The sequence below is a fragment of the Trichosurus vulpecula genome, chromosome 9 (assembly GCF_011100635.1).
Source record: "Trichosurus vulpecula isolate mTriVul1 chromosome 9, mTriVul1.pri, whole genome shotgun sequence".
Lineage (NCBI taxonomy): Eukaryota > Metazoa > Chordata > Mammalia > Diprotodontia > Phalangeridae > Trichosurus > Trichosurus vulpecula.
In genome coordinates, this window is record NC_050581.1 from 160,151,525 (window position 1) to 160,177,471 (window position 25,947).

At 42.5% G+C, this 25,947-nt stretch overlaps 1 long non-coding RNA gene across 1 annotated transcript in view; it reads right to left on the minus strand.

Moving 5' to 3' along the window:
• The window catches only part of LOC118830949, a 35,201-nt gene extending 19,830 nt beyond the window's left edge, over positions 1 to 15,371 (minus strand). Inside the window, exons 1-2 of the long non-coding RNA XR_005009117.1 lie at positions 15,167 to 15,371; positions 14,162 to 14,239 (exon numbers count right to left, since the gene is read on the minus strand). This is a non-coding gene — a long non-coding RNA (uncharacterized LOC118830949). The remainder of the gene's footprint in view (positions 1 to 14,161; positions 14,240 to 15,166) is intronic.
• Positions 15,372 to 25,947: the final 10,576 nt, after the last annotated feature.

A 25,947-nucleotide genomic window follows, 5' to 3' on the forward strand; every position in this document is an offset into this window, starting at 1 on the left:
ATTCCAAAAGATTAATGATGGAAAATGCTAACCACATACAGAGAAAAAGCTAATTGATTCTTAACGCAGATTGAAGCAAACTATATTTTCTTTATTTTTTGTGGTTTACTCCTTTTATTCTATTTTTTCTTTCACAACATGACTAATATGGAAATATGTTTTACATGTACACATCTATAACCTATATCAAATTGCTTACTACATTGAGGAAGGGGGGGGAAGGAAGGGAGGAAGAAAATTTAGACCTCAAAATTTTATTAAAAAAGTTTAAAATTGTCTTTACATGTAATTGGAAAAAAAATACTATTTAGGAAAAAACGTTACGACTGACAACGAGTTCAAGTAACTACATCCTCCAGTTCTTTCAATCCTCAAAAATGTAGGTCATCTGGGCCAAATACCTTGAACGCATCTAGGGCTGCTAGCTGATCCCTTACTAAATGAAATAAAATATGTAAAGCACTTGGCGAACCTTAAAGCCCTATAGAAATGCTAGCCAATAGTATTACCATCTCCTTCATTATCTTAAGCAGCAACTCGCTTTTAGCCGATATTGTTCTATGCTTTTTAGTCCAAAGCCATTCTTCTTGGCAGAGAAAACAGAAGCAAAATAAGAACCGAGCAGGTTTATCTTGTCTCCTTTGTCAGCCATCGTGGTCCCATGCCCTTCCTGAGCAGCCATCCCATCCCTTCTTTGATCCTCTCTTTTCCTCCAATAGAGCTGAAAACTCCTCCATCTGCTCTCCTCCCCAACCTCTCATTCCAAGCTTTAGTACTCTAGACAGTCTTGGGACGACATGAAATTCACAGGCACTTTTGTTCCCCCCCTCAGGTACTTGCCCTTTTTCTATCATCCCCAACCTATCTTTGTAAAATCTAAGTTTGGTGAGTCCTCTGTCAGATAACACCAGTTTCTTCATACAACTCTCATTCTTCGTTCTAATGGGAATTCTTTCCTTTTTTTATTCAAAATTGAATTCTTTGGCATTTCCTCTCTCTCTCTCCTGGGTTGACTTCCTCTAAAGAATTTTAGTTCATAGGATCCTATCCTCTTAGTTTATGGAGGTGGTTTCTCTAATGCAGAGAGGTTCCCAAACTTATTTGGCCTACCTCACCCTTTTCAAAAAAAAAAAATTACTCAGCGCCCCCTTGGAAATCTACTTTCTTTAACAGTTTTTTTTTAATTTACATCATTTCAAAAAATATATAATTTTTTTAAATGATGCATCTTAAATTTAATAATTTATTGTAACTTTGTAGGGTTTTTTCCCCTGTACTGAAATTTTGATAACACAATATTGCATCATGTAACCTTATAGTATTGTATTGTAAACAAGTCATTACATGTACATATACCTGTGCATGCTGGACTTCCCAACAATGCCTGACACACTGGCCTGCCAACACTTGCTTGTTAAGACTTGCTGGTGGACCTGACCACTGATTGGTTATAACTTGCATTTTATGTGTTTATCTGGAAAATAATGTAATCACTCCAACTTTAACTCTGTCACACAACAGATGAAACATATATGAATGGTTTTTCAAAATTTGCTTCTCTTCTTTCCTTACGCTTCTAATACCCCCTTATTTTTATTCAATTCCCCCAACTGCACCCAAGGCTACAACCCCCCCATCACTCCAGTGTCCCCCAAGGGGCAATATCACCCACTCTGGGAACCTATATAGCTTTTACAGAAACATTCAGAGAAATGACAATGACCTGAATTTCTTCTATTTCAATAGTGTTAAACTGGGCTGAAGATTACAATCACACAGAAACAAAGCATTCACTTCACTGTATAGAATGCAAGCATTTTTGCAAAAAGCTTTGATGATGGCAAAAAATCCACTTATTGTAATTTTCCCCATCTTTATTTCCCAGACACATACTGCACTCACTGCCTTAGATGAGTTTTTCTAAGATCTCCTCATCCACCTACACAAAATTCAGATTTAAGAAGTTAGCAACCCCTGAAACTAAGGCTAAATTAGAATACTTAAAAATTAACCCCAGGGTTACCCCAGGATTGCATAAGGCCTTGGAGGCTGATTTCAGTCAATTGAAGAACCATTTCTAGGGGCTCCAACTATTGTCCCAAGTAACTGTGCTACAGACAGGGCCTGCTCTAGTGGTGTCACTGGTTTAGGGGATTTCCAGGTGAGGAAACTCCCTCTACCAAGATGGGTCAGTCCTCCTCTATAACTTAGAGTCTTAGAGAGTTGCCCAGGGCAATTAGAGGTTAGGTGACTTGCCCACATTTACAAAGCCAGTATGGGTCAGAGTCAGGACTTGAAACCTGGTCTTCTTGGCCTAGCCACTACACCTCACTACACAACAATCCCTGACCTAGAGGAGGACCTATACACAAATAAGTACAAAATATAAACAAAGTAAATATAAAGCTTCAGCTAGAACAAGGGGTTCTTAACCTGGGGTCTGAGAAAAGAATTTTTTAAATATTTTGAAATATATGCTGGAAAATATACTGAAATACAATATTCCAGTATAATTGGTTTCTTTTACAATCCTATGTATTTATTTTATTGAGTGTGAAGAACCCCTGATCTAATCCAACCCCCTCAATTTACAGAAAATGAAACTAAAACCCAAAAAGATTGAGTTGCCCAAAGTCCCACAGGAAGTATGAAACAGCCCCAGGACTGGGAACCCCCCTCATTTCACTTTAAATCTCACATTCCCCTCCACAACATTCTTCTGCTCCCTCCCATGGGGATGACAGAGTGACTGTATTTTGATACCTATCAAGTGACCTTGAATCTCCAATCCCCTGAATTTTACAAACGCACAAAGAAAAGCAAACCACACTTGTTTATTTAAACATGGAACCACCTGGCTGCTCAAGCCTGACAGTCTGACTTCCAGTAACCAGGCCACTACAAATACCTTAAAATTAGGCAAAGCAAATCACAGCTGTCAAGGCCTAGAGATCCCCTATGCCACCTACTACCCATTTCCTAATCACCCCACTCCAATGGGTCTGACTGCTCAATTCACTCACAACTGGCAATTTTCTGGACATCACTGAAGAGGATGGGAAAAGAATGCCTTTCCCAAGCCTTCTTCTTGTTATGCTCAAGTAGTAAAGCAAGTTAAGGTCAAGGTCTGAGCTCTGCTTCCATAGCTTCTTTGACAAGGATTCCATCACCAGGACCAGTCCACTACTAACAGGCATGAAATCTGAAGTCCATCCTAAATCTATGGTAGAACAAAAATGAATCTGCCACCAAAAAAATGGTGAGTAAGGAGAAGATCTGCACCCAACACTACAAACAGTGATGCCACCAGCATTAAAGGAAAGAGTTTTTTTTTTTATGTCGATGTTTTCAGAAACTCACCGGAACTTTGGGACAATCACATAATTGTTATATCCTGCCACCCAAGCGAGTTAGGGGTGCAGGAACAGAAGGTGATGTGCTTCAGTCAAATTTTGCTCCTCATAGTCAGAAAGTATCCAGAAAACAAGGTTAGAGTACGTAACCTTCTAAGGTCCCTCTCAATTCTTAATCTTATGAGCCTATGCACCTATAGGGAGCCTTAGAAAGGCCAACGTCACTCTCTCTGTATCCCAGGCCATCACCAGTCACCTTGACTTCTGTCTTGCCACAGGACTTCAATGACTCGAGAGGAGCAAGTGAGACTGACAACTTTTTGAAGCTCTGCCTCACTTAAATCCAATTCACATGTAAGTAAAAACGTCACTTCTTTGAGAACAAAGGATGAACAACAACTATGAGCCTATGCTCCTTCACAGAAAATAGCACTATGTAATTAAATTCAGTTTAGCAAACATTTATCAAGTACCTACAACGTACAAGGCACTGAGACTTCTAGAAACACATATAATGAGCCCATTCAGCCCTCAAGAAGTTCACATTTTACATCATCATATTTCTGGTATTTCACACTTTAAGGGACATTTCATTTCTAGATTTAAGGGGTTTTACATTGTTTGATCTTCTTTAAGACAGAAACTGAAAAGTATCTTCAAGTATAAATTTCTATACATAAGGGTTTGAACACACAAACATGCACTCACTTGCCCTAATTTTGGTGCACTAGATTTCCAAACCAACAGATCTTCATCAAAACTGTCTCTCCCCATCTCCAAACATTTACCACCCATTCCAGGAGAATTTAAGCACCTTGAATGTATGCACTGAGTCAATTTTTGCCTTGGTATTCCCAGCTCCTGGGACAGTTCCGGGCATTTTTCTTTTTCTTTTGGTCTATATCTATGATTTCAATGGTATAAAGGAAGCTCCCGATGAGAAAACTACTCTACCAATGTCAATAAGCAACTTCTGCAAGTCCTAGTCTTAAAAGAGTCACAGCCAGACACTGTCAGAGACAGGCCTCAAACCCAAGCTTCTTTCTAACACTGACACTGGCTTTCTAGCCACTGCCCTGTTGGACCTTTCCCATTGTAAATGCCTGTCACACAGTAGGGATAAAAAAATGGCTACTGGAATAATTTCATCTAGACATTAGATTTCTGTCCACTATTCACAGATGTGTAAAGAAGAGCCCCTTAGTGTCTGTTTTGTTTTATTTGGGGAGGGGGTGGAGAGGGTGGAGGGAGTCTTGGACTCATCAGCAGGACGAGGCCTACAGACCCCTTCTCCAAATGATGTTTGTAGACACATAAAATAAAATATATAGGATTACAAAGCTAACCAATTATACTGAAATATAATTATTAATTTTTTTTCTTAAAATCAGCTCATGGAATGCAAGAGTCCCTGGTATAAGGATACCTCAAAATTGTCATTATCACATTAAAGGAAAAAAAGAAAACCTTGCCTATCTTCTGACAATGGTCTGTGAGGCTCTGAATCCATTTTCTGGATAGAGTATAGCTCCAGGATAGGTCAGAGTCCCTGCCATGTTTGCCAACATCTCAATCTCTTTCCAAAGAATGCCCAGGGCTCACACAGGTTGAATAAAGAATTATATGAAGATTTGAGATTCATTCACCTGAACCTCTCAGTACAAGCTGACGCTCTAATAAGCCTTCTTACTCTATCATTTCGAAAAGAGAAAATAAAAAGTGAAAAGGAAAAAAAAAGAAGAGACCCAAAAAGAAATGAAGAAAAGGTCAAAGCATCACAGATCTAAAACAGAAAGGGCTCTCGCATGGCAATTAGTCAAGTTCCCCCATTTTATAGATGAGAAAAATGAGGTCCCATAAGTTCCAGTGACCTACTCAAGGTCACAGAGGTGGTAAGCTTCAGAGGTGGAATTTGAATCCATGTCCTATGACTTTCAAAGCAGAGCCCTGAACAATACAGTCAGAAGACCTGGCCCTGCCACTAACTCATTGTCTAACCTCAAGTAAGTCATTTTCACTTCTCTGGGCCCCAGAAGAGGAACTCTAAAACCAGAGGACTGGACTCGGGCCCAGGGCTGCTCTGGGAATCTGGGAATCCCCTATATCCACTGTAGCAAAGTCAAACTTTTCATAAAAGCCCTAGAAGAGTATAAAATTAATCCTTCAATCTAGTTCCCAGTTAGAAAGACACAACCAACAGCTCACCGCTAAACCAGCCAGCCTGTAACTCCATTTCCTCCTGGCTTTTATTTTCCAACATTCAGTGAGTGACACAGGTTTGCCAAGTTCAGCAAGGCCTGGCTCTATTTCTATTTGCTCTCCAAATGTAATTTTAAGGGGAAGATAAAAATCCAGGAGCCACCCTCCAAATCAGGCATCAAGGGAGAGGTCTAAAGATTATCTGGGAGACCAGGAAGCCACAAGGCAGCCAGCCTCTTAGAAATCCAGCAAACTCAACTCAAGAAACATTCGTGAAGGCCCTACTCCATGATAGGCCTACATTACAAGCTGGTATACAAAGACCAAAAGGAAATAGCCGATGCCCTCTGGTAGCTTACATCCTATGGAGGGCATACAACATGCGCCCAGATGAGGAAGGTGAGGACCCCAACAGAGGGGATCAGGAAAGGCCTGATGGCAGAAGTAAGCCTTGAAGGACACTATGGATTATAAAATAATATACTGTGCTAATCACAATGCCTTACAGAAACTCTATGGCTTAAGAGCCTAACTAGAGCATCTACTTAATGGTTGGAGATGAGAGTATAGTAAGGTGAACCACAATATTTAAGGAGGAAAAGCACAGGTAGATAAGAAAATGAAGCTCAGGCACTACTCTATGGGAGAGGCAGTGTGGTCCAGAAGACTTGGAGTTTGGAAAGCCCAGAGTCAAGCCCTGCCTCTCACACTTGCTGACTTTATGGCCCAAGCGAATTTTCTTGCTAAGTCTCAGTTTTCTCAGCTCTAAAATGGGACTAGCAATACCTTTAACATTTAATTCACAGGCTGTAGCAAGGAACGAATGGGAGGGTATGTCAAGGGCTTTAGAAACCTTAAAACTACATAAATGTCGGTTGTTACTACTGGTATCATCATCACCATCATCGTAGTCATCATCATTGTCACTGTCATCATTATTATTTTATCAAGTTACAGGGGATCACAAAAAAAGTCCCTCTCAGTCTAATTTCTTCCCCCAAAATATATAGGCTAGTTTAACAATAAATGAGATAGTAAACACACCTCTATTTGTCTAGTTTGAGTTTTTCTTTTTAAAATTATCTGTATTCAACCAGTTGACTCTCATTTCACTACAGCTCTGGCTGTCCCTGGGTAACATTTCAGAACTTCCTTTAAGCAAAGATAATTGAAGATAAAATCTTGAGCTGTGAAATAGTCATTAGCAACAAGGCATTTTTGAGTCCCCACTCCCTTTCACTTCTGCTAGTTGTTAATCTGATCTTCAAGTCATCAGACCATCTTTAGAAATTCAGATTGTGCCCACCACAAGAAACTTTATTCAATTCTGAATAGTAATTCTCTCAAAGCAAAAAAAAAAAATCCTGCTTTCGTTTTTCAAAAGTAAATCATCAAAGCTTGAAGCTTTAGCTTTCTGCAATCTTCCTAGATGACCCAAGACAGTCAGAAATAGACTGGTATTAAAACAATGTAACTACAGAGTGATTCCCTAATTCCTTCATATAGTAATTGTACAGCCTTCAAAAGTCTCTCTCACTTATATAATGCAATTTTGTATGAGATGGTAGAAAGAATGCTGGAAGCAGCGTCAGAGGACCTTGTTTCAGATTCACCAGCTACGTAACCATGGGCAAAGCCCTGGAAATGTCTGGGCCTCAGTTTCCCCATCCAAAAAAGTACATGGTTGGATTAGATAATCTCCAAGGTGCCTTTCTTTTCTTAATCTATTATCTTATAATTGTCACAATGTGTCCACTAAAAAAAATCAAATGCTGTACATATGACTCAAGATACACTGACATCTACATAGATGTAATTTTTTACATAATAGAAAAATATTTGTGTTCCTTTGCAGACCTCCCTTGACCCTGACTGCCAGTATAACAGACCTCACCCTGAACTTCAATGGATTCGGGTCACCACTGCAGAATCAAAGAAGTGACCCTTGGGATCACTGACTATCACTCTCATTTCAAAGATTTGGAAAGTGAGGCCCAGAGAGGTAATGGGACATTCCCAAAGTCACACTGCTTCTAGCAGCAGCAGAACCAAAACCAGGATCAAGGTCTCCTAATTCACAGTACAGAATTCTTTTGGAGCCAGGACAAAGTAAGGCCCATTCTGTAGTGTGACTATGAAAAATAACAAGAAAGGGGAAAAAAGGCAACCAAGCCAAGGTGGATGCTACTGAAGGAGGGAAAAAAATTATTAAGCTTGGATAAGGTTGGGTTTTTTTTTAATCTGGATATATAATTTCATCAACGTGAAATAGCCCGATAAAACGTGCACTCCTTCAGGGTGGGGTCTTTTGGCTTTGTACGCTCAGCACTATCACAGTGTCTGGAACATAGTAGAGGCCTTGATAGGTGCTTATTGACTGATTGGAAATAAATTCCATCCACTAACAGTGTTCTAGAGTGGTCTGCGAGGACTAAGAGGTTAAGTCAGTGTCTCTCCATGGTCACAGGAAGGACACCACTCAGGTTCTAATGATTCAATGACCTCTTGCTCTCCACCAAAGCACAGGGCAAATACCAGTTAATTAAACTGTGTACGCAACCAGCAGTAGATATTTTTATACTCATTCAACAAAAGAGGAAATGAATGCACACAGATGTTACCTGTTTTGCCCACCCTGAGAAGAGTCTATACTCAGCCCTCAAGAGTTCCCCTCTCCCACTTCAGTAAAGTAGGGCTATTAACAAGAGCAAGGTTCTGGTTTGTCATTAACACGTCACTCCCGCTGCCCTTTATTTGTTATTAGTAACACCAAAGAACGTTCTCAAACTATAAAGTTCTCCGGAGAACCCGCACTACAAGAGGACATCACACACTTTCTAGCCACCATCTACTTATAAGTCCATCGTTTCTGAAGGTAATTGTTATGATGTATTAAGCCCACGAGTGTGCACACACATACATACATGTACATACACCCACACATGCACTAGAACAAACATGTGGGAAGAATGTTCTAGCTAGGAAGACTCTTGTGGTAATTTTTCAACCATGAGAAAATAAAGGAGGTGAAACCACAGAAATTAGGCCCCGACTTTTACAATCCTGCACCTGGGATTGAATTTCCCTCTTCCCCAAACTGCTTTTTCTCTTCCTGACAGAAATCCTGGGCAGATGCGTGAGCCACAAGGGAGAGGTAAAGAGAATCTGCAGGTGGCAAGAGGTATAGACTCTAAGCTCATCAAGGGCGAGGCCTACTTTGTTCTTGTTTGTGTCTGTGACAGGTCCAGAAAATGGTCCAGAGCAAGTGTTTCATAACTGCCCAGCTGAATAATACACATCGAGTAACACCACTAGGAGGATGTGAAGATCCCCTCTCTGGGATCGCCAACTATCCGGAACAAAGTGGAACATCTGGTTGGAAGCGAACAAATGACTGACTCCAAGTAGGAACAAAGGTGTCACCAAGTCCAAGCCTAGGGACTTTATTCAGAACAGACCTCCCTCTTCCCTGCAGCTCACTTCTTAACCAACTCTTAGGATCCTTCTCTCCTTTCGAAGCACAGCTCAGGGGCTAGCTCGTTCATAAGGCCTTTCCTTGTCTGGGTTGTTAATGCTCCTTTTCTCCTGAAATTGTATATATTTGTACAGATTTGGGAAACATGAGGGGCACAGTCAAAAAAGTAGTAGATTTGGAGTCAGAGGAGCTGGGTTACTATCCCTTTCCCGATCACTTACTATTTCTATGATCTTGGACAAGTGTCCCTTCACTTTCCTCACCTGAAAATGAAAATATTGGACTAGTTTGCCTTTAAGATCACTTCCGGCTCCAAATCATTCTATCATAAGACTTATATTGGAAAGGTAGAGTAGCCTAATGGATACAGGGCTGGTTTTGGAGTTAGGAAGACCTGGGTTCAAGTCCCAACTTTGACACTCAGAAACAAGACCCAGGAGCCCAAGGACCTACTTAAAGTCTCTGAACCTCAACTTCCTCATTTGTAAATGGGGGATAATCTTGCCTACAGAATCCATCTCTCCTCAAAGTTGGTGTGAGGCTCAAATGAGATTTCATCTATGTATATGTGTGTGTGCATGGGGGGAGACAGAGAGAGAAGAGAGAGGGAGAAGGAGGGAGGAGAGAGACAGAGAGCATGACAGAGACACAGAGACAGACAGGGAGATGAGAGGAAAGGAGGGGGGAGAGAGGGAGAGAGACAGAGAGAGAGCATGACAGAGAGAGACAGGGAGATGAGAGGGGAGGGGGGGAGAGGGAGAAAGAAAGAAAGAAAGATAGAAAGAAAGGGGGGAGGGGAAGGGGATGGGGGAGGGGAAGGGGATGGGGGAGGGGAGGAGAGGGGGAGAAGGGGAGAGAGCACTAGCTCTTTGCAAACTTTAAAGTACAATATAAAGTTAATCGGTATTTGTTTCTATAGTACCTGGCCTCTAGCAGGTGCTTGATAAAGGTTTGTTAATTGACCATGTACTCATCTGCATACATGCTGGCACCCACTAGTGAAATATAAGCTCCTTGAGGATGGGGCCTTGTCTCCACTGTGTCTCTGTATCTCTAGTACCCACAATAGTGTAGCCATCATACATGGCAGATGCTAACAGCCTGATATGGAAGAAGAAATCAAAAACCTAGAAATGGGGCCCACTAACTATATGGCTCCAACTGGAATAAGACTTTATGAAATTCAGGTCTCTTTTCAAATGTACGCGTTTTATTTTCTTTTCTTTTCAATGGCCACACAGTTCAGCGACATTTTGAGTCACAATGAGAAAGGGAGCAAGAGCTTGGAAACTGTCGAATAAAATATCTAATCGCTCTCAATTCTACAAGTCAACAAGAACGTCTTCACCTTAAATCCCATTTCTCATGGCTGCTCCTTTAACCGAACTGATGTAGGCCCAGTGTATGGGTTGTAAGGATTGTGATGTGTTGGCTTCTCTTGGGGAGGGCAAACAATTTGTGTGGTAGCTTGGCTCTGGCACTCAGTCTGGGATTTCCTTCCTAATTTTTTTGTGCCATGGACCCCTCTGGCAGCCTGGAGAAAACTATGTGCAAAACAAGAGGCAGAATGTCAGAGTGGACAAAGGTTCAGCCTGGGATTCAGGTAAACCTGGATTCAAATCTCGGACACATTATTCGTGTGGCCATTGACAAGGCACTTAGCTTGAGAACCTCCAAACAACTCTCTCTCTCTAAAGTGTCTAAAGCTACAGAAGGGGTGCCCACCTGCATCACTGGAGGGAGTTGGCACACAGGAAGTTCCATACACTAATGAAATCATAGCTTGGGACCAAAAAAAAGTACAAATAACACTGTTAAGTGCTGGAGATACAAGCTCAGAAAATCCTCAAATAGTTACTGCCCTCAAGAACCTTATGTTCTACTGCTACTAAAGACTGCAGGCTGCCAGGGGTAAGCCTGCATTCATTTCCCTTCATTGGTTCTCCAAAGCCAACCTCTAAGACACTGTCCACTTTCCAAAAGCAACAACAATGCTTATGTCAATGCACTAATATTAGTCAAGACGATCTACTCAAGTCCTGAGCTCTGCTCTTTAGGACAGCATGTCAGCAACACCGAATACAAGAAAATAATTTAATATCACACAACTGCCAAGGCCTCCGCTAACAGAGCTGGCCTATGAATGCAGAGTGTGAGTGTGTGTGTGTGTGTGTGTGTGTGTGTGTGTTTATTTGTCGTTAACAGAATCAAACCAACAACAAATAAGGCAACACATTTGCCTTGTGTCGACTCTGCTTAAACCAGGTCTATCCCAGGGCAGTCTGACCTAGAAAAAGAACTGCAAGCCAAATTTAAATTTTATTTTTCTGCTGTCTGTACTCTGATTTCTTCATAAGCAGCTCATTTTTTCTTTTAAAAATCACAAACAGATTTCCCATGGAACCTAAAAAGCCATCTGATAATACTTTCTCAACAACTCTCTGAACGTGGATAATTTGTTTACTGACTTTTTTCTTTAGCTTTGTTCTCCCCACCTTTGAATAAGGCAACAGTTCCCAAATCTATCCTATAGATTTTCATCTTTCTTATTCTACTAATTCATCTACTTATCCTACTATATTATCGCTCTGTTTAGGTTCTCAAAGAACAAAGAGAGCTATTCTCTTTAAAACAGTAGATGATATCTTGTCACTTTTAAAACATATTGCATGAGATCCAACATAGAGGTCAACATAATTCACCTCGGTGCCACAGGATGAGGCTTATATCAGAGTTTTGCAAAAAGAGCTTTTAAAGAAAACTTGCTAGGGATAGATATACCATTTGGAACATGCGGGACCTTCCATGGCTGATAAAGGAAAGAAAACCTTGAGAGGCTTTTCTGCTCCACATCGGATTAGCCAAAGGGCAGCCTGTACTTCCAAGATGGAAAAAAAATGTACAATGAGCAACAAAGTAAGCTTGAAGGTTATGTGAAAAGGCACCAATATTCATATTTGCAGCTTAAGCTGTGAATTCATTTTATTATATTTTTCCTGCTATTTCTTTCATTTGCACTGCACAAAAATAAGTTCCTTGAAGACTAAAGCCATACCTTATTGTTTTGGGATCTTCGCTAGGGTCTAAAGCAATGCCTCGCACACAATAGGGGTTCCATAAATCACAGTGAGAGACTATTTCAGTTGGAAGAATCCTGAGAGATCATCTAGCCCAGATCCTTTATTTCTAAGCTAACTGAGCCTCCAAAAGGAACACTGATTTGTTCAAGGTCCTATGGTGAGTTAGAACTGGGACTCACAGTATCTGCGAAATGAACGAATAAATGATGATGTGTTCTAGTCTCATGTAAAGCATTTTACAAACTTTAAATCACCATAGGATGTTAGCTATAAGGATGATCACCCACTTTTGCCTGAAAACACTTGGCAAAAAATGGTATCTCACTTCAAAAGTGGCTCAAAGAATTAAACTGAAACGAGTTATTCTATTTTCAGACTTTTAAATCCATAACTTCAGAGTAAAGTACCCATACTACTTCCTAATAAGACCAAAGCTTTCTTCCCAAGTCAAGCAACTCTTCTTGAATAAGGTTACAACCTGGACAGACCCAGTGAGCCCTACTGATCCACCCTCTAGGTGACAAACTTTGAAATTATCCAAGGTTTGATGATCATAATGTTACACTCAATCTGTATTGGATCATAGGATCACACAGGCTTAGAAGAAGAAGGAGCTTGAAGGGCCATCAGTGAAGCCCCTAGACCCTATTTACAGATGAGGATGCTGAGGTCCAGAGCAGCAAGGAGCAGAACCAGGATCTGAAACCTGGGTCCTTGTGACTCCCTATCCAGCATTCTTTTTCACTACTCCAAACAACTTACTTTGATTTCAGAAAGCAAGAAACCATCCCTAAAAATTCTAGTCCCCAAAGAAACCAAAGATATATGGCTCTCACAAACAGGTCTACCAATAAAGATCTGGAGGATATGATGGAGAAAATTTGTTGGCATGTTCTCTCCCTACCTCTGACCCAAAAGCAGGCATCTGAGAAGCATTGTGGCCAGAGAGAGAAAGCCAATCTGTGGCTGTGAAGCTGCTCTGCTCTGTACAGAACTAACTGGTCAGGAAGGGGATGGAACTCCCAGCTTTAACCTCATTAGCACCACATGAATTAATGGGCCCAGTCTCTCCACAAATACAGATGAATAGAGTACAAATGCTTCCCACTCGTTTAGCACTCCTGAGAATTTTATCAACAGGAAACAAAAGCGCTACACCTCTTTAATGAAGTGTCTGATTTTTTTTTTCTTTTCAAATTAGAAAAGCCCAAAGACTGTAGCCCAGGGAACAGCTAAATATTTAGACTGTTACATGAGTTACCAAGACCCGTCCACCCCCTGTGGCCCTGTTTTTTGACCATTTAAGAAGAAAACTTCAGATGGGCAAGCTTACAGTTGCATGGATGTATGTACACAGTACAAGCCTCCCTCCTCTAATGCATCTCAAGCCAATCTGGAAAAGCTTGCGGGCCTGTGTTTATAGCAGAACCTGGCCCCAACTCACGTCCCACAGAAGGCACTCCAACAGCATTAACTTATTGAATCCTTTGACATGTGCTTGGGTTCAGGCCAAGTGCTGAGTGCTGATATTTTCTCCTTCATGTCTAGATTTGACTTAGCTTTTCGATATAAATAAATAAACCAAATCAGCTGTGATTATTTCATTTACCCAAAGACAGTCCTTTCTTCCCATCCAATCCTAAACTGACAAGCACATATTCACTTGGTGGAAAAGTTATTTTTGAGGTAGTTAATTTTGCTTATATGGTTGGCAGATGAAACACAGTATATCTTTGAAGATTTAAATCACACGCACACTACCTAACAAGTCAGATTTTCTCTTTTCTGCTCCCATTTAATGCCATTCTACTTTCTTACAGATCTTTGATTTGTCAGTTACAATTCTGACTCTGAATGCTAGAGCAGCGACTGATTCCCTAAGGCAACTCAACTACCCCATGCCATGTGTGTGCTCCACAGAACTGTCATCAAGGGGAGACAATCAATACTACAGCCCGAGCCCTACAGTCCTTTCTCTACCTCCATTCGGTTCTAACAGCTTTTAAGGGCCAGGGGACAATTAGGAAGCAATACTCATTACTGATTGCACTCACCTGTCACAGGCTAAGCCAACGGTGTCTACAGCACACCCAAATTGGGGTGGTACAGTTCCTGCTCCACTGGGTCAGCGCCTGAGTTTTTTTTTTTTTTTTTTAAGAAAAAAGGAAGAAAAAATGACTCATTACAAGGGCCATAGAATGTCCCTTTTTGTGGTGTCTGTTCAAGACACCAAGAACAGCTTATCTAATAAGCCTTGGATCCCTGCTCAGGTAGCCTCCTACAAACTTGATTAGTCTGTCTCTTCATGATTCGGTTTCAGCCTAGATCTAAAACCTGAAGGTGATTTCTCTATTCCCGGCACGCACTCCAAAAGGCGACAGATAACACTCGCGTCTCGCATCTCTGCAATATTTAAACAGTTCGGGGGAAAGTGTGAGCGGATCTCCGAGCGCTTGATTGCCGGAGGAGAAGGGAGGGTATCCTGCGTGATGCTGGGCATCCTCGCCCCGCTCCCCAAAAACAAACAGGCCACATTCTCAAATCTCATCTCTTCCGCCCCCGTTTTCTCCCTTGTCACCTTTCCCACCCTCACCCACTCACCCTCCACCCCGGGCACCAAGCGGACCTGGGCTCCAACACTTGCATGCATTACCAGACCGTGCAGCCGGAGGGTTTTTTTTTCCCAAGATTGTTTCCCCGAGGAGATATACTCGCGCGCTGCCGTGCCCCCCTCCCTTTATCCCGTCCACCCCTCCACCCCCGGACCTATTTCCTGCTACTGGTGCCTAGCTCCTAACTTGGGGCTGGGGGAGGGAGCGGGACTGAACCCGCAATTTGCAAGCCGGTTGCTCTGGCTAGCGGAGGGGGGACCTATATATAAAAGGCAGAGGGGGGGCGGGAATAGATAATTGACAAGGACGCTCCAGCTGTGTGCGAGCAGCCCCCAACCCTGCGGAGCCCCGAGCGCCCGGGGAGGGCGGAGCAGAAAAGTTCTGCTCTGTCTCTCCCTCGGTCACTTCCCTGCACGCTCGCCGCTCTTCCCCGGCCCGAGACCGTACCTTGTCGCCCCCAGGAGCGGTGCCCGCTTCGCTTTGGGAGCCAGGCTGGGGAGAGCGTTAGCAGCTACTTTGTAATTCCATGTCCCCGAAGCTGGAGCTCGGTCCCGTTAGGATGGACGCGGACTCGCACCCCTCCGGCGTCTCGTCTCGTCTCGTCCAGTCGGGTGCCTAGCCTCGCCTCGCTTTTCTCTCGCTCCCTCCACCTCCCCTCTCCTCCTCCGGCTACTGCTTCTCCTCCTCCCCCTCCTTCTTCTTCTTCTCCTCCGCCACCTCCACCACCTCCTCCTCCTCCTCCCACCCCTGTGAGTTTCAGGAAACGGTTCAGCAGAACATCCACATGGTTACTGCACTTGGACTCCGCTTCGCTGCGGCTTATATACCCCTCGTGGCTCCCTGGGCAATGTAGTCCAAGTCAAGGGTCTCGCAGGCGCCTCCGGCGGTGAAACGGAACTACAATTCCCAGAATGCCCTGGGCTTCCCGGGCTGAGGTTCCAAATGGTCCCCCAGGCTTTGGGGCAGCTGGGGAACCGGGAGTGCTGGGGAAGGGAGAGCAGTGGGAGCTTTCTAGGTTGTCGGGGGCAGAAGGAGGGTCGTTTTGTGTTGTCGTCGAGAAACAGGACAGTCTCCCGGGGCTGCACTGGCCTGCTGGGCTGGCAGCCTTCAAAGTCCGAGACGGCGTGCCTCCTCCTATCCCCTGGGGCACCCCCACCCCATACCCTCTAAGGGTGCCCCTATTTGCAGCCTCTGGGCCCAGATTAAACTTATATTTTGGGAAGTTTTTGCTTTGTTTCATTTTAACGTGCTGTCAGCTCCAGTTTGAGCCAATGCGCCTTGGCCAAGAATTTCAAAAATCTACACAACGCACAAAAATGCCAGTTCAGTTGCTCCCCCATTAGAATGCACGCTGCTCACGGACAGAGACCGAACGGTTTGTTGGGTTGGTTGGTTTTGTGGAGGTTAGTCTTGCTTTTCTCTGTATCCCCAGCGCTTAGCACAGAGTAATCAGCGCTTAATAATTGCTGGCTGGCTGCTCCGGGTGAAGGATGAAGACCCGAGGTTGCCTCCAAATACCAAACCCCAGCCCTGGAATGGCATGCCAGCGATGGGACTTTCTTGGGAGGCTAAGGGGGTCCGCACAGGATGGACCTCGCTGGAGCGGTGCCGGGCACACACTAGCGAGTCCTTGGGGACTCTTCTATCTAAGGGCAGTAAGTATATAAACTCGATTATCCGGGGCTGACCAATTAATGTTATGACTTGTCGATGAAGAGATTTGGAAGCAAATTCACACACGCGCGCGCACGCTCGCATACCAAACAAAACCAAAACCATCCAGGGCGAGATCCAGCCGTGAAACCAACTAAACTCGCAGCGTAGTTTTAAGTCTTTGACAAAGCAACAGACAGGACGGCAGGAGCTCAGAACCACAGGACTGATTCTCACTCCTCGGCTTAGTTCCTGCCGCTCTTCAAGGCTTCTGAGTAGGGGGCTATAAACTAGCAGCTTGCAGTTTGGGATTTCATCATTGCTAACTGTTAAAACACACATTTGTTTTCAAAGTAGGCCATTCTGCCCCCAGGTTATCGATAGCACACCCGAAAGGTGCCCTCTGCCAATCAACCAACAACTATTAAGTTCCCCCACTATGTGCAAGGCTCTGTGCTAAATGCTGGAGATGCAAGGACAAAAATGAAATAGCCCTTGCCCTCAAGGAGCTTACATCATGTGCGGAAGGCGATATGTAATACCGTGTCCCAAAAGTCGTAGTGCATCTTCCAGTTGTTAAAGCTTAAAACTGAACTAAGACTTTTGGGACATGCAGTACAGTAAGTACAAAACAAGACAATTTGGAGTGAGACGTTAACATGGTGGGGAGGGGGAGGGAGGAATGAGAAAAGCCTCGTGTTAAAGGTGGCACTGGAACCGAGCTTTGAAAGAAACGGGATTTTAAGAAGCCATGTATGGTAGTACATCCCAGACATGGGAAATAGCAGCCAGTACAAGAACGGAGAGAGGGGACAGCGCCATGTGTGAGGGACCCCGGGAAGGCCAGTTTGGCTGCATGATAGAGCATGATGGGGAATAATAAAGAGTAAGACTGGACAGGTAAATTGGAACCAAGCTGTGAAAGACTTTAAATGCCAAGTAGAGGAGTCCTGGAAGGCTTTAAATGCCATAGGAGGACACTATGTGGAGGCTTGGACATCTGGTAGATCACTCCAGGCTATACCAGTTTGGTGGGCTTGGTCAAGTCATTTTCTCACTGCCTTAGATTATCCAGGGGAAAAAACAACAGAAATCTACCAATATTGCATCATCACTAGGGTTTCAATAGAATTCACTGTGGTTTTGGCCAACATTGAGTTGCTCTTTGCTGTTAAATCTGTCTGACTCTTCATGACCCCGGGGACCATACCATCCACGGGGTTTTCTTGAAAAGGACACTTAAGCACCATTTCCTTCTTCAGTAGATTAAGGCAAACAGAGCTTAAGTGACTTGCCTAAAATCACACAGCTAGTAAGTGGGTGAGGCTGGATTTGAACTCAAGCCTTCCTAATTCCAGGCCCAGTGCTCTATCCACTGAGCCATCTAGCTGCTTCTGTGATCTCAACAGCACTGCAAATGTGAGTAGAAGACTAGGGGGAAGGAGAAGCAGCATCACTGACTGACTGTACATTTTATTCATCATTTTTGTAAAAAGCATCTGGTAGCCGACTTTATGATAGAAAAGACTATAAAGTCCACCAACTTTTTCTTCACGTTCCTTTCCTTTTTTGTCTTCGTTCCCTCCTTCTTTTTAAAACTATCTTCACTCTTTCAACTTTCTCCCTAGTTCCCAGTTGCTTCTATGCTCCCCCCCATCTACCAGCTGCCTCTTCTACCCCCTAGTCCTACCTAGATCACCTCTTCCCCACAGCCCAAATCAATTCAACAAAAATTTATTAAACACCTATCACATGCACATCATTATATTAGATATTTCCCCTCCTTGGCAGTCCCCAGAGCTTAAACTTATCTCTTTCTTCCCTAGCATCACTTCACCAGTTGAGAATTTATCTGTCTCATTACCTAAGGGCCTGCTTCTCTGTTTTTCAAGGTGGTCAGTGGTAGCCAATAAGAGTTTCGTGCATCAAACTTTCCAAGCAGCTAACTTGCATTTTAACAAGGGTTTGGGGAAGAAATATTAATGTGCAGAATTTCAGGCAAGTGGCAGGCTGGTGGAAGAAATTTCAGGGGTGGGAGATAGGGGTCAATTGGTACCCTTAAAGTCACAACTTAAAAGTAGCAGCCCACTCTGTTATTGTATACAGTTGGCCCAGATTGACATCACTGACCCTGGAATCTGACAGCTACCAAGTAAGTTTATCTACCAAGGTTGTTCTGGTATAATCAGAGTGAGAGTGTTTGGCCCATCCCTAATCTATGAAGAAAAATCGGTTTTAGCTTTTGCCAATGGCCCTTATCCTCCTTGGCCTCCTTGTAACGTCTGACACAGCTGAATACCTGCTTCTGGGTTTCACAGATCTCTCATCCATCTGACCGGGCTCTTTCTGTCCCCTTTGCTAGTTCCTTAACTTTTTAAGATCACTGTTCCCCCAAGCAGGACTTCTCTCCCTTGGCAATCTCATTCACTCCCAGGGCCTCACTCTGATTCCTGTGCAGATGGTTCCTAGCCTGACCCCTACAATGAATTCCAGACCCACATTTCCAATGACTGGTGGGTCAGCTTCACCTGGATGTTCCACAGCATCTCAAACTCAAAAGTGTGCTACCCAAGAGGCAGGATTCAGATGCAGATCTGGCTCAGACCTCGACCCCTAGCCAGAACTATATGCTCTAATTGCCCATTGAGCACATCTTTACCTAGGTGAGTAATAAGCACCTCAAATACATGTTCAAAGCCATGCTAATTAGCTTTCCCTTTAAATTTTCTTTTCCTTCTAATAATGGCCTAGATTACAGATCTAAAGATGGAAGGGAACTCAGAAGTGATCTAGGGCAACCTCCACCTTTTGAAGAGGAGGAAAGTGAAGTGAAATGACTTGCCAGGGGCACCTAGGTGGCACTGGCCCTGGAGTCAGGAGGACCTGAGTTCCAATCCAGCCTCAGACACTTCACATACTTACTAGCTGTGTGACCTTGGGCAAGCCACTTAACCCCAATTGCCCTGCCTTCCCTCTTCCGAAAGAAAGAAGTGGCTTGCCCAAGGTAATACAAGTAGTGAACATCAGAGGCAGAATTTGAATCCAGGTCTTTTGACTCTAGAGACCAGTGCTCTTTTCACTGTGCCTCATTGTTTACCTAAGGCCGGGGAACTCAGCTCAATTACAATGATAAATCATTCTATAGAACAGAACATAGGCTCAGACATTTAGAGTTGAAAGGGACCTCAAAAGCCATTTAGTGTAACCCCCTTAATTTACAGATGACACAACTGAGGCCCAGAGAGGTCAAACAACTTGCCCAGGTCTTCAGGTCTTCAGTGCCTTTGCTATTACCATGGCTAGTTGCATCCAATCTCTGCTTGAAAACTGTGTTGTCTTTGATCGTTTTTCTTCAATAGGTGTATCCCACTGGTTAGCAGTCAATAAGCATTTATTAAGCACCTACTATATGCCAGGTACTGTGTTAGGCAATGGTAATAAAAGACAAAAAGGAAACAGTTTGCTCTTAAATTTCTCTTCTATTGGTGTAGACCAGCACACCTGTCACGTGGGTTGTTTATTGTCTGCATGATCTGGGCAAGTTCTTTTTCTCCCTGGATCTCAGTTTCTTTCTCCATAAAATACAAAATGATACATTCTATAGAGGGAGACAACACACAAATATCTATCTACCAATATAGATAATGTGTGTATATATATGTATACATATATAACTTCTTATATATGTAGATATACAACATATATACTTACATATAATTATAGGAGATAGGTACCTATAATTATTTGGTATTTCATTGCTGAATTGGATACAAGAAGGTGAAATCAAAGTGCTCTGGGATGTTCTTGTTCATCCTTCCTTTTCAAAGAGGACCAGTGACATCATGGGATGGTATCTTGACCTGTGCATGAATTGGATTCAAGTGAGCTCAGCTTGCACAAAGTCATCACCTCACTTCCCTTCCAGAGTCATCAAAGTTCAGGGGCAAGAAAAAAGTCAACCCAACTGGCAATAGCCTGGGAAATGTTACTCAATTTGGTCCTCACAACAGCCCTAGGAAATAGATACTGTTATAATCTCCATTTTACAGATGAGGAAACTGAGGTAGACAAAGGTTCCATAACTGGGCTGCCATCACACAGCTAGTAAGTTTCTGAGGATGGAGTCCACTGCTCTATGTAGCAGCTTCATGATAGCTAAATAAACTCAACCAACAATATGTTGACAGAGTTGTACCAGGTGGACTTGTTTATAGGAATAGAGATGCTTATGATGGCAATTCAGGTTCTGGTCATTGCTCCAGAAATTATGGTAGGCTTATTTATAAAAAGCTTTGAATGATTGATCAATGTGGACTATGCAAAGAAGTGGTAAAAACTACAGCATATCAAATCTGCCTTAATTACCACCTTGATTAAAAACCGACAGTGATTTCCTATTGCCCACAGGATGAAACACAAACTCCTCTTTCAAGATCTTCGATAATCTGATCCTGTCTCATCTTGGGACTCACCTTGAGTCAGGAAGACCTAGGTTTAAACTGTCTTTGATTCCACTGGTCATTTCACCCTGGACAAGTCACTTAACTCCTGGGCCTAAGTTTCTTCATCTTTAAATAGGGATCGAAATAATACCTGTCTCACAGAGTAGAGCAATAATTTACATATGTTTGTAAGGTGCTTAGAAAATCTTCCAGTCACATAAATGTCAGCTAGTGGTATAATTCTTCATATATAGATATACATATGTATAAAGTTTATATACTAATCTAATACTAAATAATATTTAAGTCACACTGATGGCTACCTCTTTGCCGCTGCTAATTTTTTTCATAGAGGACTAACACTTCTGGTGTGAGGGCTTTCCTAGCTCTTTTCAGGCCTGCTCATCTACCTTTGGTGTCCACCTTCACCAAACTGTCACCTGTAGCTTCAAGAAACTGTAGCATGTGCAGGGACCGTACCCTGGTAAAAGTGTCTCAGCAAACTGGCTAAGCCAGGTAACTGACAGGCCTCAAACACATTGATGAGTTAGGGGGATGTCTATACCAAGCATGTGAAGACTTCCTCAGGTAGGATAGGCAGATGAGAACAATTTGTCCCAAGGGTCATGAAGGCAGCTGAAGTAGCACTGGGGAGCACTTACAGCCTGGTCAGACATCAAAGACGCCAAGGTTATCCACTTCTCTGTGATATACACAAGGGGAGATCAAGGAGGATTTCCTAGGGGAAGTGAATTCCATCTCCTGTCTTCATGGCCCACCTCCAATCCATAGAATCTCTCTTGTCCTTCAATACTCTTCTCAAATACCAACTTCTATAGCTTTTCCTGATCCTCCAAAGTGCTACTGCCTTCCCTTCCCAACTACCTTGCATTTATACTCTTTATGTGTGATAGATAGATGACTGATCAATTGATAGATGATAGGGATATATGGCTGAGTGTTCCAAAAGTCTTAGTGTGGGTTTAAACTTTAATATAGAATGTAGATATATAGTATATAATATGTCTATACATATCTATTATATGTGTGTGTGTACCTGGTTAAAATGTCAGCTCCTTGAGAATGGATTTTGTCTTTTGGGTTTGTCTAGTACTGTGCCAGGCATATAATAGGCACTTAAAATATTTGTTGTTTGTTGTATTAATTGAATCAACATGTACATATATAATCATGTACAAAATATGTACAGAGTCAATATAAGGTCATTAGGGAGGGCACTAGCAGTTAGGGGAGAGGCGTTGGTGAGAAAAAGCCTCATGTAGAGAAAGGCGCTTGAGCAGACCACTAAAGGAAAGGAGGAGGGATTTGGAGATATTCTATCAAGTCTTTTTGATTCTACCTCAGCAATGCTTCCTACTCTCTATTCCCACTCTCACCACCCCAGTGCAAATCCTTATTACTTGTTTGGAGTATTGAAATAGCCTCCTGACAGGTCTTCCCATCTCTTCTCTCTAGCCCTGACAATCCATGTATTACATGGCAGCCAAACTCATCTTTCTCATGTGTAGTTATGGCCACATCACTCCTCTGATCAAAAATCTCCAGTGGCTGTGTACAAAGTAAAGATGCGACTCCTTTGCCAAGCCTTGAAGGCCCTCCCTAATCTGGCTCAATCTTTGCCTTTTCAGCCTCACCTTCTACAGAGTATGCACACCAGCCAAACTGGACCACTCTCTGGGCCCTGAACATGCCCATGTGCCTCCGATCAAGCAGATCCCTATGCCTGGAACGTTTTCCTTCCACCTTTGCATTTGTTAAATTCCTACCCATCCCTAAAACCTCTCAAAGTTCACCTTCTATATTCAAGAATCCATCTCGCATCATTTCCAGTCAGCAATGATCTTATCCCCCTTGGATGTCACAGAGTACTTTGATTTCAGCTTTCTTTATTCAATTCAACAAGCACATATTAAAAATCTACATGTAATATACTGTGTTAGGCACAAGGGGAACAAAGACAGCTAGGTAGCAGAGTGGATAGAAGGTTGAACTGGGAGTCAAGAGCACCTACGATCAATTCCTACCACAGACACTTACTAGCTGTGTGATCCTAGGCAAGTCACTTGCTCTCTATCTGCCTCAGTTTCCTCATCTGTAAAATGGACATAATAGCACCCTCTATCACAAGGTTGTTGTGAGAATCAAAAGAGCTGACATATGCAAAGTGCTTTGCGGACCTTAAAAGTGCTACATAAGTGCTATCCTCATCGCCATCATCATGGATTGTTGTCATAATCATCATTGCTGTTGTTGGCAATTAGGTGGTACATCGGATAGAGTTCAGGGACTGAGTCAAGAGGACTCATCTTTGTGAGTTTTAATGTGGCCATAGACACTTACTATTTGTATGCCCCTGGGCAAACCACTTAATCCTATTTGCCTCAGTTTCCTCAACTGTAAAATGAACTGGAGAAGGAAATGGCAAGCCACCCCAGTGTCTTTGCCAAGAAAACCTCAAATGGGGTCACGAAGAGTCAGACATCACTGAAACTACTGAACGTCATTATCATCACAGAGACAAAAATGGCATAGTCCTTGTCCTGAAGGAGAAATATTTTACTATTTTATTCTCCTGTACTTATTATGGTTACATGATTGTAGCAAGTCAATTCAACTCTCTTGCCTCAGTTTCCCCAAAAACAAGGAACTTAAACTAGATGGTTTCTGAGGTCCCTTCCACCTTCCTGATCTATCAGGTTGAGAAGCTAGGAAGCTCTAAGAGCCTTTCCAGTTCTAAGTCTGACTGTCATTCTGTACTGTAATGACATTATTTGTGTATGCATCTAATTTCCCTACTAGTCTCTAAGCTCTATAAGGGCAGAAACCATTGCTTTCCCAAACTTAGCATCAGAGCTACTGCCTAAGGCAGAGCACAGTCTTCTCCTTGCCATCAGTATGTCTTAAACGGGTGTTGAATTGAGCTTCAACGAGTTGTCAGATTGTGCTGCATTTGGAATAAGAGGTTGTTGTTGTTGAGTTGTGTTCAACTCTTTGTGACCCCGCTTGGGGTTTTCTTGGCAAAGATACTGGCATGGTTTTGCTGTTTTCTTCTCCAGCTGAGAGAAATGATCATTAATAACTAATGATTTGGAGAGATTCAGAGTTCCTCCTTTTCTCTATCTTAGTTGAGCTAACTTTCTCCTCTATCCAACCCCACCCAGCCTTAAAGGAATCTAAGAAAGGGGTCTAAGGTGAATCCCATTCAATCAAGCTTGGATGGAGACAGACCTTTTTGTCTAAATTACTCAAGGCTGGGGGTGTTCTGGGTATAGAGATAGTCTCTCTGTCCAAGGGTGACGTGATGTCACTCTCAGCCCCTCGTCGGAGTAAAATCTTTGTAAAGTCCACCTCTAATCAATTATTAGCCAATCAGGGCTGATTGCCATTGCCACTCTGGGGAACACCTACTCTTCAAAGGGCATAAAAACTGTGGGCCTGCTGCCATGGTTGTGTTTGGTCTAAAAGAGAGAAGGTCAAATGACCATCCTTTTATTAAAACTCTGGCATTATTAATAAAATTATTAAATTACCCAGAAATTATCTTTCAAAACTTTTAAAAACACACAGCTCATTTTGCAGTGAGGAAACTGAGGCAACTAGAGTTAAGCGACTTACCCAGGGTCACACAGCTAATAAGTATCTGGATCTGGGTTCAAATCCTGTATGACCTCAGACAAACCGTCTTATCCTTGTGGCCAGTTAGATCATCTGTAAAATGAGGGAGTTGTACAAGATAACCTTTAGGATCCCTTCTAGAGCTAAATCTTTGAAACTATATTAGTAAATTCTATACTTCTGTCTCAAGAGCTTAGTTTAAAATCCAGCTTAGGCTCTTTATACATATATACATATATATATATACATATACACATAATATAACATATATATATAATATATATGACTGTTTCCTAATCTGTGAAATTGGAATAATAATACTTGCTCTGTCGACCTCACTGTGTTGCTGTTAAGCAAGTACCGTATCTATAGGAGGCATCGAGGGACAGTAGAAAAACATATTGAGTTTAGAGTGATTGAATGTAGGTTCAAATCCTAGTTCTGCTGCTTACGACCTTTGTGAACTTTGGCAAAAACTATTTACCTCTCTTGGACTCAGCTCTGTCCACCATAAAATGAAGAGGTTAGACTAGTTGACCTGTAAGGTGGCCTCCGGCTCTATTTTTATGATCCGGAGCTTATTCTTGTGGAAGCGATGCAATACGGCAGAATAAGCCCTACCTTTAGAGTGGAAAGACATGAACCTCCTTTCTGATGCTTGCAATAACACATGTTGTTCAACAAGGTGGCCACTTTATCCCTTCAGTTCAATTTTCTTATCTGTGTGATGAAGATAATAATGCTTGTATTACCTGCTTCACAGGGTTGGAGTGTAGGACCAACTAGATCATTTCAAGTTGAGCCATTTTATGAATTGCAAAGTATGTTATGTATGTTAGCTGTTTTATGAGGAGGATTTACAGAAGGATATGGACAAGTCACATAGGACGGGCAGGCAAAGATGGATTGACATCCACGTCACTGGAGGGTATCCCTGTCCACATTGATGAGATCACAGTTTCATCGAAGTTCTGGAGTACACTTAGAAGTCTGGAACTATCTAATTGCAGCATTAGTTGTGGTTCAAACTTCAGCCTATAGTCTTACATACAGATGTGAGTATTTAGATATTTCTCTCTATTTACGTCTATTAAAAAATATTTCACAATGGTCTTGTGAGGATTAAAATATTATGTGGAAAATTACCATTTTAAAAGACTATCTCTGAAATGAAGGAACAATAAAGGGGGACAAATAAAGGCTGTTCGTAAGCACAGAGTTAATCTTACCATCTGTTTGTGGCTCTTCACAATAAAATTGTATATATTTTATAACAACTAACCTTTTCACATGTTGCTTTCTCCTAACCCCTCTTTCCATCATGGTGGAATATAAGCTCCATTAGGTCAATGACTGTTAACCAATGCTTAGCACAGTGCCTTACACATAATAGATGTTTAATAAATACATGAAATCATAGGATCACATATCATAGTACTAGAGCTAGAAGGAACCTAAAAGATCATCTGGTCCAACTCTCACATTTTACAGATAAGG